General features: G+C 44.1%; 1 long non-coding RNA gene across 1 annotated transcript; it reads right to left on the bottom strand.

Moving 5' to 3' along the window:
- Positions 1-6148: 6148 nt before the first annotated feature.
- Positions 6149-8985, bottom strand: LOC308474898. The gene is made up of 2 exons (XR_013985017.1): positions 8857-8985; positions 6149-8590 (listed from the first exon to the last, which is right to left on the bottom strand). It is a non-coding gene; the product is annotated as an uncharacterized lncRNA (long non-coding RNA).
- Positions 8986-12185: the final 3200 nt, after the last annotated feature.

The raw sequence follows: 12185 nt of genomic DNA, 5'->3' as shown, positions 1-12185 counted from the left end.
TAACTGGTAAGTAGAACATTGGGCAGTGTGAGAGCTGAGCAGAAAGCAAGCTGGCAGCTGGACAAAGAGACATACTTACTCTGTGCTGGATCCATACTGGTGATGCAGAAGCAAGACCTTTTGGAGTGTTGGTGCTGTGAGCACCTCCATCCTATACTCAGGTTGTATATATGTATATAAAACCATATATTCTAAAGGAGTTCACAATCTCCAATGACCTTCATTCCAAGGAAACGGAAGCACTTGGAACCTGTGGAGTCTCTCCCCATTTGGAGAATGGGGTGGTGTTTAACAGTACATTACATTACTTACTTCAAATGGAGGGACCTCTCTTTAAATTGTAATGCACATTACTTTGCTTACTGTGTAAGACAGCTCTGTTGCACTTGGGACCCTATTGCTCCTCCTGCTGAGGCATCAGTGGGTCAGTGTGTCTGGCTGTTAACCAGAAGGTTTGTGGTTTGCACCTACCCAGGGATGGCTGTGGGATTCCTGCATTCCAGGGGGTTGGACTAAATGTCCCTCAGGGTCCCTTCCAGCTATAATTCTATGATATGATTTGATATTATCTGTGCCACTGACAACAAATGTTCAACAGCCTTGAACTTGCAGCAGGATCTCTTGGCTCTTTGCTGGGAGACTTCAAGGAGGCTGGTGAACTCTTCCAGCTTCCATTTTCTAGTTCTCCTCTTTCCTTCTACTTCCTTTTGGGACTCCCTGCTAGAAATGTTGCGTGGAGGCTCATGTATAATGAATCACAGCGCTATCATCGCAACTTAATGAGCAAGTCTTGTCCTCATCATTATAACACTTCAAGCATTTAACATCCCCCTGGAGATTTCTCCAGTTACCACATGTCGCTCATTAAAAATAACACGAGTTGTTCCAAGCAAACATTCTCAGGATAGATTAAGAAGTTATCCTAACTGATTGTTATTTACACCTCTGGCTTATGCAGAAACGGACTGAGTCATTCCTTCATTAATAAAATAGCACAGCAGGTCCAGAAAAAGCAAACTGGGCAATGGCCATTTTTCTGAGAGCTGCCCTTAAGTTTTCCTGTAAAGGTATAAGATGGAAGAAAGGGGCAGGTGGGAGAATGCTTGCACCATCAGCGATCTTACAGGCTTGGACCAATAGGCTGATCACTCACTCTGACATACTGTTAATATTTCTTCTCTTTTGTAATCTGGTGTGTTCCTGATATGATGCCATGAAGAGTGCCACTCTGTAGAAGTTCCTGCCTGTGGAAAAATCAAATTTCTAAAAATGCCGCATCGAAGAAAATGTGTGCCTACGGTCAGTGGATCTACTTTAGCATGGGCACAGAAACGAATAACTGGCTTTGATATGCCTCGTTTTTATTGTCACACTGCATGCACTCTTCCAGTTAGGTGGACAGCAGAATTGGGCCTCTGCGCTACTAGTCATGATGACTGCATACTATTTCCACTCTTGGTTGCTGTACGTTTCTGAATGCCAGTTTCTGGGTATCACAATTGGGCTGAAGGCTGTTGCACTCAAATCCTGCTTGTAGGCTAGCCATAAGCATAAGTGGCTGGCCACTGTGAGAACAGAATGCTGGACTAGATCTTTCTAGCAGGACTCTTCTCATGTCCTTCTAATTCCTCCTACATGCTGCTACTGCTGTTCCCACCACAACTACTTGACTTCAGAAGGTGTGAGCCGCCTCTACAGGCACACATGAAAATTAGTTCTTGCTTGGGATGTGAGTGGGATCCGGGGAGATCATGCTGACATTCTCTTGTCTTCAAACCAACAGACCAGAGAACTCTCAAAGCAAGGAAAAGACGGGTTTGTTCTTACCCAAAGCATGCCTGGACAAGCCACGTTCCCTTGCGCCAACTACGTTAAGATGTTTGTTTTGCCAATTTTTCTCAGAGGGCATGTAGTATAACAACAAGGCTTTGTCATAAACGTGGTAGAGCGCATTGCTCCCTTTCTCTTCTCACCTCCCTCTGGTAACAATAAACATAACATTTTATGAGCAATTTCCTACTGTTTAGCTGAGCTGGTAAAACACAAAGTGCTAAAGGCAGCCACAAGGCAGATTACCACGAACGCTTGTGCTTGTTGAGCACTCAGGGTAGACAAAAAGGAAAATAAGAGTTTATAATCTGACAACTTTCAGAAGTCATACAACTTTTATCCACCAACTGTTGGATTTACTGTATCCTAGCCATTATTTTCTTGGAGGGCCTACAAGCAACCTGGGAGGAGGTCTCACACCAGTACCTCCTCACCCAGGTTTCTCCTTCTCCTTTATTAAATTTCTAGAGTGCCCTTCATCCCTAGATCACAGGGCAGTTTACAACAGAAAAACACAAAACACACAAAACATAATAACAAACAAAATCAATACCCCCTGCAAAGTTTAAAAGGCCATAAAGGTAAAGGTAAAGGGACCCCTGACCACTAAGTCCAGTCGCGGATGACTCTGGGGTTGCGGTGCTCATTTCGCTTTATCGGCCAAGGGAGCTGGCGTACAGCTTCCAGGTCATGTGGTCAGCATGACTAAGCTGCTTCTGGCGAACCAGAGCAGCGCACGGAAATGCTGTTTACCCTCCCACCAGAGCGGTACCTAGTTATCTACTTGCACTTTGAGGTGCTTTTGAACTCCTAGGTTGGCAGGAGCAGGGACCGAGCAACGGGAACTCACCCCGTCGCGGGAATTAGAACCGCTGACCTTCTGATCAGCAAGTCCTAGGCTCTGTGGTTTAACCCACAGCGCCCCCCACGTCCCCAAAGGCCATAGATTGTCTTTATTTAAAATGATGGTGTAGGTGCTGAAATATCTCCCACCTTCATTGAAGATGATCGGATCCTAGAAAGGTATGTTGTCAGAAACAGTGGCAATGCAGCCTCCGGCTGACCCACAGATGCTGAGAAACAAGAGTTTTCAAATCGGGCCAATCTGACTTTGTTGCTATGGCTGCTCCTGCATCCTGCCTTGTGCATGCATAAATGTGGTGATGGCGGGGACATAGTGGCAAGAGGGTAGCCGTTCATCTCATAGAGACTGCAATATTTTGGGCAGGGGGGTCCCATCATTGATTCCTGTCCTATTTGCGAACCCAAAGCCCACTGTCCTGGCATAGCCTTTGTTTGCACTGCTTGCAAATATACTTTAAAGTGCTTCTGGCAATAGATGTTGCCCTAATTGCATAATATGAATTGTGTTTACTTCATTACCTGTACGAATGAGTGGCTGCTTCCTCCCGTGTGTGTGCAGGAGGACTTTGTTCCTGCTTAATCCTCCTGTTGAACACTCTGTGACTTCTATGCATAAGGAAATCTGTCACTGGGCATGAGGATTTGCTCCAATACATTTCTACTAGGCAATTCTCTCAGAAAACAATTTGAAAGATGACAGTAATGAAGAATTAAATTCAGTATAATGGGCTGGAAGAATTGGCATATTAAGCCATTTAATAATTTATCATTTCTGGCCAAAAGAGAAACAGCAGAAAGGATCAAGACCTTCTGATTGTTCAATAAAGTTACTCCTTCTTTAAATTGATTTTTTAGTAAGCAAATTCCAAATCTGCATATAAAAGTCAAATATTTGGATGTTTAAGTCACCAAGCTGCCATTGTTCAGACATTGTAACAGCTGGACCTGCATTCAGATTCTACTTCATCCAAGCCATTTCCCGCCCCCCACAATGTCATGTGCATTAGGCTCGATCAGACTTTGACGGCCAGCTTTGCACATGTAAAAGCAGATGGTTGGGTGATGATCATCCTGACAGAATAATCATCATCTTCTGCTGCTGTATTATACCAACCAACATTAAATATGTGGACATACATGCAAATGGGACTTACTACTACTACCACTACTACTACTACTACTACTAATTTATTATTTATACCCCGCCCATCTGGCTGAGTTTCCCCAGCCACTCTGGGCAGCTTCCAATCAAGTGTTAAAAACAATACAGCATTAAATATTAAAAACTTCCCTAAACAGGGCTACCTTCAGATGTCTTTTAAAGAGAAGATAGCTGCTTATTTCCTTCACATCTGAAGGGAGGGTGTTCCACAGGGTGGGCGCCGCTACTGAGAAGGCCCTCTGTCTGGTTCCCTGTAACCTCACTTCTTGCAATGAGGGAACCGCCAGAAGGCCCTCGGCGCTGGATCTCAGTGTCCGGGCTGAACGATGGGGGTGGAGACGTTCCTTCAGGTATACAGGACCAAGGCCGTTTAGGGCTTTAAAGGTCAGCACCAACATGAGTAGACATGTTGCTGCAAATGAACAAAGTTTCCTCTTTGGCCCACAACTATATATTATTATTATTATTATTATTATTATTATTATTTCATTCAATTTATATACAACCCTTTAATAAAAGATCCCAGGGTGGTGTACTACACTAAAAATGCATCACAGAACATCAATTGTAAAAACATAATTAGAAAAAACATAATGACAGACAGCCTAATAGTAAAATAATCATCATGGTAGCAGTCCACTCCCCCCACGCTTTCACAGGCTAAAGACTTGTAGTGATGGCACCAAGCAGGCGTCTCTGAAGAGAACATTCCACAATTGGGGAGCCACCACAGAAAAGCCTTGTTGTCTTGTTACCACTGTCCGAACACCTCTGGGATGAGGAATGTAGAGAAGGGCCTCAGATGACAAGCACACATATCCACACATACATAAGGTGTGGTGATGGCCACTAACCTGGATGCCTTTGAAACAGGATTAGAGAAATTCATGGAAGATAAGACTATTAATGGCTAGTAGTCATTTGCCTCCACTATCAGAAACAGTGTGTCTCTGAGGGCTCATCCACACTTTTTCTCACCCTGCTGTTTTTGCCAGGGGAAAACCGCTCTTTAGTGTTCAATCAGATCAAACAGCAATTCTGGTTTTCTCCGGATTGGCATTTGCTCCTAAAGAGCAGGTTTTCCTTGGGAATGGGGTGGGGCGAGGAGGAAACCACTTGGACCCAGTGGAAAACCTACATTTTTGAGGTCCTGAAGTTCAAACTGTTATGGGGCCCCCTTCTCGACCAGCAACAATAGCTGGGTAACCACTGTTGTCTACTCAGTGAGGCTGTTCCATGACAGATCACCAAACCGTTACAATGGAAGAGATAGGACTAGCTTCCATTTCCCACACTTTCCAAGCATGGAATGTAAACACAGACATGTGATGTAACAATCACACATCCAGCAACGGGAAAGAATGAAAATACTGACAGATCTGTGCTACTGACTCTCAAACTTGGGGGTTTGTTGAACTGTAAAAGGTAAAGGTAAAGGGACCCCTGACCATTAGGTCCAGTCGTGGCCGACTCTGGGGTTGCAGTGCTCATCTCGCTTTATTGGCCGAGGGAACCGGCGTACAGCTTCTGGGTCATGTGATCAGCATGACTAAGCCGCTTCTGGCGAACCAGAGCAGCGCACGGAAACGCCGTTTACCTTCCCGCCGGAGCGGTGCCTATTTATCTACTTGCACTTTGTCGTGCTTTCAAACTGCTAGGTTGGCAGGAGCCGGGACCGAGCAATGGGAGCTCACCTTGTCGCGGGGATTGGAACTGCCGACCTTCTGATCAGCAAGTCCTAGGCTCTGTGGTTTAACCCACAGCGCCACCCACTGTTTGTTAAACCGCGCCCCTTGAACTGTAGACAACAAAAAAAACTATTCAATTGGAGTCGTGCAACTCAAATTCGGTCTTCTAAACCCAAAATTCACTTCCGGGGCCCCTGCAAGACGGGAGGCCTGAAGCTTAAGCTGTATTAATTTCATAGTAGATCCATCTGTGCTTGGACCAATGTCTAAAAAGCATGGGAAAACCACTCAGAGCTGTGCTTTCTGGGCGCTGAACAAGTGGGAATGTGGACAAGTCCTGAATGCCAATTTCTGTGAACTGCATCTGGGGAGAATGCTGCTGGTTTCAGCCTCTGCCAGCAGACTTCCAATGGGCATCCGACTGGCCTCTTGGAAAACAGGATGTTGAGCTACATGGGCCTTTGGTCTGATCAAGCTGGGATCTTTTTAGGTCCTTATGTTCATAGTAGTCCCGTTGGATTTTAGTCAAGCTACTCTCTTCCTTAAGTGCTGTGCAGGGTTAGAGGGCAGAAAGAAGCAGCATCAAATTGAGAAGAAAAACAAGTAACACACAACCCTCTTTATTTTGCTATGTGAAATAAAGTTACATTAATTTTTTTATATATATGAAAGGACTTGGGCGGGGGAAAATCATGTTAAAGCAAACAACATTTTATTTACTGAGTTTTACTTGATGCCCGAAGGCAACAGTCTTTTTGAGTCTACTGTTGTTTTCCTTTAATTCTCTTGATGGCATTGGTTATTCTTCTTCAGGCAATATGGAATTTGTTTTGAATACCTAAGAAAAAGAATATTGCATCTGTAGGTTGAAATTCATATCCTCTACTTCTGCTTAACATTAGGAATGACTTGGAGGAAAAAGCTGTTGATTAAGAGACTGGTGAAAGCAAATTAGTCAATAATTTAAAACAAGGTTTTACTTGCATGATGCTAATGCCTTTTTTTTCTTTTAAAAAAGAAACAATATATCCAATGCTATGCAAATCCATAATACTCTCTTTCCTTCTTAAAATATATTTTATTGTAATTTTTTCAAAACAATAAGCTCATTCCATACCATCATTTCCTCCTCCTCCTCTCTGCCCCTTTACGAATATTTCTAGAAAAAAAGAAAGGATGAAAAGTCACAGTGATGTTTTTCCACCACTTTGTTTCATTCATGTTGTTAAATATTTGTCTTTTCGTTATTTGTGAAGGGTCCCAATTTGTTCATGTGTTGGTTGGGTAATATTCCACTGCACTCCTGAAAATGCCAAATGATAGCTTTCTATATGACATGACAATTCCAATTACATGAATCACAGTTGCCTATCTACAGGTGCTCCTTTAACTGCTATAGGAAGGAAGAAATTCAGTAAACATGCCTTCTCCTGATACAGATGTAATAATGGAAGAAATGGCATCAGGACCTTACCACATTTCTCTCTATCATACGGTAGGGTAATGTTAGCAATCCCTATGAAGCAGTACACACACACACACACACACACACACACACACACGGCTTCTGTGTGAAGTGGAGAGGATCAGTAGGGTACTTATTCAGGGCATCCAATCTTTGCAAATCACATGTGTCTTAAACTGAGCACACACTCGTTTCCTGACCTGTCTGCGTACACTGTAAATAGGGGGCCACAGACAGCTGGTGTAGGACAACTGCTAAAAGGGGAAGCTGTGGGCCAGGGAGTCCAGATTCAAAACTCTAATTGGATCAGGGATGGGGAACCTTCAGCACTTCATACAATGTTGGACCACAACTCCCATCATGCTTAACAATTGTCCATGCTGGTGGGGGCTGATGGGAGTTGGAGTCCAAGAATGTCTGAAGGACCCCAGGCTCCCCATCCCTGCATTAGGGCATAATCATTCTTCCTGGCTTGAAGCAAGCCGTTATCTTTCAGCCTCAGCCACCACATGGTTATGAAATCCTAAGTATCACAAGAGGCCCAGTGCTCTCCACACAATGGCTGCAAAGTGCCGTCAGCTTCTTTTACAGGGAACGTTGTGGGAATGTCAAAACGATAAGTGGTCTGACAGCTGGGTCATGGATATGCTAGTGTGGTGGAGTCCACTGGGTGCACTTTGCCTGTGGGTTGTCTCTCATGTATTGCACCAACCTTGGGCAAAAAGCAGGCAGTTAAAGGTAGGTGGAGCCAAGGGTGCCCAGAGCCTAGCAGTGGAGGAAGAAAATAAGTACAAGGCTGCCAGTCCATGCATGGGAATAAATCCCACTAAACTGGTCTACAGAGGATTGCTCTGCAGATCACACTGCTTTCTCTGGTGGTCACAGGCAAAAGATGGCAGAGATCCTATACCTTAGAAGATAGAAGAGGACATTTCAGTAGACACAGCTGGTAGGACTCCTGTCCTTGTTTTCACCTGATGGGCCTCCTTCCCCCTCTCATTCACATACCAATTCCTGCTTTGATCCATCACAACTCCCTTCCTATAAATCCTATAAATCAGTGTTTCCCAAACTCGGGTCTCCAGCTGTTTTTGGACTACAGCTCCCATCATCCCTAACTAGGAGGACCAGTGGTCAGGCATGATGGGAACTGCTGGAGGCCCAAGTTTGGGAAACCCTTCTATAACTGCTTACCTACAGGTATAATCTAATAAGTTTCCGAAAAGCAGCATCTTTGTAATTATTCAGTTCTTCAATGTCATATTTTTTTTAAAAAAAGTTTATTAATTATTCATAACAAAAACAGTCCCAGTCCGTATTGTTTGCTCAGCCAGCCTTGCCGTGTTGAGGATTTGTCAAAGACAAGTAACGTAATACTGCAAGGCATTTGCCTTAATATAGATCTTTTCCTAAGAAGACATGCCAGAGTTCACAAGGGCTAAAGTACTTCCCGGCATCTGCTGTGCTATCACCAAAGCCATTGCAAGGAGAAGTGGGGGACTGGAGTATTGTTGCGACTCACAGTCCTGCCAGGCAATGTTCAGTGGGAATTGGTAAAAGATTTCTCTACGAGGAAAGGAACTGAATTGTTATATACTGAAGTTCTCACCCTGGGCCAGCAGGGGGATATTGTAGATAGTTTTCACTCAGGTCCACATATGCAAATAAGGGATTGAAAGTGACGTTCAGTGATTGGATAGTTACAGAAAGTGGTTACTGTTGCGTTCTAGTGGAGCTCTATATAAGCAGGTTGGCTGAACCCTTCAGTTCAGTTCTGTTCTAGCCTGTGAAAAAACAAGAGCTGTTTGAAGAATCGTGTCGTCTGATATGTTCACCCACAACTTAACAGGAATGAAAAATGGGGGGGGGGGGTTACTTCTCTACAGACAGGGATGATACCAAGCAGGGGTGCCAACTTGAATAAAATATTGCAGGGGGTGGGCAAGTAAGCTCTGCCCCACATAATCAATCACAAGGCAGTGCACGCACACAATCTGAATGGCAATGCCCATCAACGGCTGGCCCCCTCAAATATTTTATTGGGGGGAGGCTGGAGGGATCTTGGTCCCTAGGAGCTGGCTCTGACAGTAGTGAGCAACACACAGTGGTTGCTGATTTAAATGCATGTAAGTTTACACTTGATTGGCCAGCCTAGACAAAGATTGAAGATGAACCCTGGAAAAGGTGAGTGAGTGACCTGATTGTTATGACTAGTGGGTTGTGGGTTTTTTTTTGGGGGGGGGGGGAGACTCTGGTTCTGCAGTTTGGGAGGGACAGGGTGCTGCAGCCCCACCTGTCCAAGCTGAAGAAGTACCTCTGTTTCTATTGGCTTCATTTAACCAATTCCCAAATTGCCCATAAGAGCAACTCCTCCATTACAGTATCTTTCTTAGTAAAGAAAAACTGTCGATTCAAATCTGTTGCTCCAACCTCCATCTAATCTTCTGCTTAATCTGGGGAGGGGTTTTTTTTTTTTGGAAAATATTCATAATATTTCCACTCCTGCAAAGCTTGACCTATTTGCTGAGTTTTCACTCCCCTTAGAAAAAAGCAGGGAAGGACCAAAAGAGGTGTCAAGGAGAATCGGGGACAAGGCAACAAAGTTTACGTACTTCACCCACCTTCAGTTCAGTCATGCACAGCTGACTAGCTGGAGCAGAATATGAATTAAAATACATGTGCATCCTGATACATTAAAAGTAGTGGAGTACATATGGAGGACATATTTATCTGTATGCACAGCTGAGTAAGAAAATTGCCCACCCACACTGCCTTACTTTGCTTGTACATCCTAAGCTGCCTCTCCACCTACATCCTGTCCCAGACAGCCACACACAACTCGAACTGAAGAGGGATTTACCATGCAGTAGTGGCAGGAAGTGAAGTGGGAATAGGATGTCGCAAGACAGGAAGTGTGTCCCCATTATCCTGGGCAATGGAGACACATTCCACTCCCTGCTTCTCCTGTTCAGAGCACAGGCAACAGAAGGGCTTCGTTTGATGCCCTCAATGGCATCAATTTAATCTGATTAGTTGCGGTCATGTTAACAGATTCACTGTGCAATCCCCAATTGGTTGAGATCATGGTGTAAAGGGGAAAGACAAAAACGACACTGAAGCTGCTGAGCTCAGTGGCTGCAAATGGGTATAGAATAATTAAGCAGCTGGAGGAATTCCCCTAGGAGGAAAGGTTACAATATTTTAGTGTTGTTGTTTTTTAAAAAAGGCAAGTAAGTGGGAACATGATAGAGTATATAAAATTATGCATGGTGTGTAAGAAGTGCATAGAAATAAGATTTTCTCTTCGTAATAGTTAGGCTGTCCAATGAAGCTGTATGCTGGAAGAGTCACGAGAGAGAATTCCCTGCCAGATCTGGTGCATGCCAGATCTGGATGAACCCCAAACAGAGGTGCGATGCTTTGAATGGATTCGGTCTCAACCAATCTGAGGCAAAGTAGGATCTGTTCAAGACTGGACAGAAGAATTTTGTGGTGTTGCAGTGACCCAGACATTAAAGAAATGGTGCAGGCCAGCTTCCACAAAATGCGAAGTTATGTCTCTAAGCTCCCTGAAGAAGGAAAATGCAAGGGGGAAGAGGGAGCAGCTTTGCCAAATCAAAAGTTATGACTAGCTGAAAGCAAACACCAGGATCAGGAGAGGGCAGGAAAGCTTTTTACTGGCACTTCTAGCTTGCAATCAGAGAAATGGTTTTATCAGTGCTCCCCAATCCCAGTTTTCAGGGATTGAAAAGACATTTTGGCACCTGAGGCAAACCATAAAATGGCACCTCACTCCCCACCAGGAAAGAAGGGGAAAGAGCTAGACCAGGAACAAGAGGGGGATAAAGATCTACATCAGGATCTGTTGACCCTGTGGATCTGCTGCCTGAGGTGGTCGCCTCATCTTGCCTCATGGGTGGGCTGGCCCAGCCAGGTTTTTTGGGGGAAAGGATCAGCTTTGCAAGAGCAGCTTATGTCTTGAAGCTTAAGGAATAAATCAGGATAGGAAGGGGAGGGGGCAGAGAGCTCCACTGTGACTGGCTGGTCAAGCTTGTAATCAGAGGGAAATATTTTACATAGAAAGTGAATGCCATTTAGCTCTTTGCACTCCAAAACAACTTCAGTTGTGCCTAGCACAAGAGTCCCTTAAACTCTTTCTTAACCTGGGGCACCACTTTCATTTCTCCAATTTTCAGATCAGCTGAGTACAAATCAGCAGGGGAGATTAAGTTATTAAGTAGCAGATGCCTTTACAAGAAGACTACTGCAGTTATCATTCTGAAATGTGTCAGGAATCAGGCCTTCAGAATGGTTTATTCTGCCTGCAAATTTCATCCAATTCTGTCCCTTAATAAAAATGTTCCTCTTCCTTTTTTAAACAAAACAAAACAAAAAACAAAAATCCAATGTGAAAGGTATATTGGACAGAGGTGAGCTGTTACTCAAAAGTACTGAACCAGGGTCTGACCCAAATCTTCTGGTTGGTGAAGGACCTATTTAGATAGCTTTAAAGGGGATTTATGGAGGATACTGCTATCAGTGACTAATTTCCACTATCAATATGAATTGTTGGGATTCACAAGCAGGAGAGTACCACTGAGCTAGGCTTCCCATAGGCATATGGTTGGTCACTGTGGAAACACCATGCTACACAGTGGTACCTCGGGTTACATACACTTCAGGTTACATATGCTTCAGGTTACAGACGCCGCTAACCCAGAAACAGTACCTCGGGTAAAGAACTTTGCTTCAGGACGAGGACAGAAATCGTGCGGCAGCGGCACGGCAGCAGCGGGAGGCCCCATTAGCTAAAGTGGTGCTTCAGGTTAAGAACAGTTTCAGGTTAAGAATGGACCTCCAGAACGAATTAAGTATGTAACCAGAGGTACCACTGTACTAGTTAAGCTTTTGAGTGATCCAACAAGGCTCTTATACCAAATATGTGATAGATCAGTACTGCATGTACTTTTAAAGACTGCTTATATCCCTTGAAAGACCACTTAGGACATTGAAAATTGAGCTAGGTGATCATTCAGCACAGCACTAAAAATGTAATCTGTAATCCTGGCCGTTATTACAAAGTGACATTAGAAAAATTAGTGGGGTGATGCATAGCTTTGAGCATTTAGAGAAAGTGCTAAATGCTGATGATACCCATCAATTTTCTGACGAAACC

Source organism: Podarcis pityusensis, assembly GCF_964106645.2.
Source record: "Podarcis pityusensis genome assembly, chromosome: 4".
Lineage (NCBI taxonomy): Eukaryota > Metazoa > Chordata > Lepidosauria > Squamata > Lacertidae > Podarcis > Podarcis pityusensis.
Note: the sequence above shows the minus strand (reverse complement) of the source record. Positions and strands in the feature narration are given on the sequence as shown.